We start from the raw sequence: 2,186 nt of genomic DNA, 5'->3' as shown, positions 1-2,186 counted from the left end.
ACCCAAAAAGAATTGGGTACCTAAAGATGAATAGTCTAAAATGCAGGTGAGCCTGAGATGCGTGGAAAAATTAAAACTGTGGTATATAGACAGCGCATGATCGAGGCACATGATCGGTGATGAAACTCAGTTCATCACACTAAAGCTTAAACGAGGTGGAAGTGTAAGCTTTGGAGACAATAAGAAGGGTAAGATAGTCGGCTCAGGTACTATCAGAGGTAACCCAACTATTGAGTCAGTCTCCTTAGTTAAAGGTCTCAAATACAATCTGCTGAGGGTAGCTCAGCTTTGCAAGAGCGGTAGAAAGGTTGTATTTGATGATACTCAGTGTCAAATAATCGAGGGAAAAACAAACGAATTGATTTTAACTGCCCCTCGTGTAGACAATGTGTACATGCTGAGTTTAGAAAAACAGTTTTCTAAAAATACATGCTTAGTGTCTAAAGAGGATAACTCATGGCTGTGGCATAGAAGACTTGGTCATGTAAGCATGGACCTTCTTGCCAAATTAGCTAGAAAGCAACTAGTTAAGGGATTGCCCAAACTTAAATTTGAAAAAGATCAATTGTGTAATGCTTGTCGGCAAGGCAAACAAACTAAAAAGTCATTTCAAAGTAAAAATATTGTCTCAAGCAAGAGACCATTGGAATTACTACATTTGGACCTTTTCAGACCTGTCCAGCCACTCAGCTTGGGCGGTAAGAAATTCTCCTTAGTCATTGTAGATGGTTTCTCTCGGTATACTTGGATCATCTTGCTGAGTAACAAGGATGAAACATTTGAGATGTTCACAACATTGATTAAAAAACTTGAAAATGACAAAGACCTAAGAGTAGCTCATATTAGGAGTGACAATGGCGGTGAATTCAAAAATCAACAATTTGATGAATTATGTGAAGCCAGTGGTATTGACCACAATTTCTCTGCTCCTAGAACACCTCAACAAAATGGGGTTGTTGAAAGAAAGAACAGAACAATTGTCGAAATTGCTAGGACAATGCTGAGCGAAAATAGGCTTCCAAAGTATTTCTGGGGTGAAGCTGTCCACGCAGCATGCTATATACTGAATAGGGCTTTAGTTAGACCTATACTCAAGAAAACTCCTTATGAACTTTGGAAAGGATGAAAGCCCAACATTGGCTACTTTCGTGCCTTTGGGTGTAAATGTTTTATACTCAACACAAAATATAATCTTGCAAAATTTGATACCAAAGCTGATGAAGCGATCTTTCTAGGGTACTCAACTAACAGCAAAGCATATAGGGTGTATAATAAATGAACTCAGGTTGTAGAAGAGTCTGTCCATATCGAGTTCGATGAAGCTGACCCTGCAGGAAAGTCAACTCAGCTCACTGAAGATGAACCAAGCTCAGCTTCCGCTGATCAGAATGGAGCCTCTGAGTCATCAATACAAGGGCTGGCCAAAGGTAAGCAAGAAATTGAAATAACCTTTGCTAACCAATCTATTCCTGCAGAGATTGTAGAAACACATGTTCCAAACAACTCAACATTGCCCAAAGAAATAAAAATTCCAAGAGGACACTCGGAGAAGTCCATTCTTAATGCTGCTGACAACAAGCTGATGACAAGAGATCAGCTTAGGAAGTATCTCAGCAATGTTGCCTTCATCTCAGTGCATGAACCAAAGAATTTTTCTGATGCTGAGCACGATGAATATTGGATCAACGATATGCAAGAAGAGCTTGATCAATTCACAAGAAATGAGGTATGGGATTTAGTACCTAAACCTAGGAATCAAAAGACCATAGGAACTAAGTGGGTCTTTAGGAATAAATTAGATGAGCAAGGCAACGTAGTCAGAAATAAAGTCCGACTTGTAGCCTAAGGCTATAGTCAGCAAGAGGGCATTGACTACGGTGAAACCTTTGCACATGTCGCTAGGTTAGAAGTTATACGAATACTGTGTGCCTATGCTAGTTTTATGAACTTTAAATTATATCAAATGGATGTTAAGAGTGCATTTCTTAATGGCTTTATAAACGAAGAGGTATATGTTAGTCAGCCTCCGGGGTTTGAAGATCCAAAATTTCCAAACCACGTTTATAAACTCAAAAAGGCCCTATACGGCCTAAAGCAAGCTCCAAGAGTTTGGTATGAGAGGTTGACCAACTTCATGCTGACCAGGAATTATGTCAGAGGCAAAGCTGAAACAACCTTGTTTATTA

Source organism: Euphorbia lathyris, chromosome 2 (genome assembly GCF_963576675.1).
Source record: "Euphorbia lathyris chromosome 2, ddEupLath1.1, whole genome shotgun sequence".
Classification (NCBI taxonomy): Eukaryota; Viridiplantae; Streptophyta; class Magnoliopsida; order Malpighiales; family Euphorbiaceae; genus Euphorbia; species Euphorbia lathyris.
Note: the sequence above shows the minus strand (reverse complement) of the source record.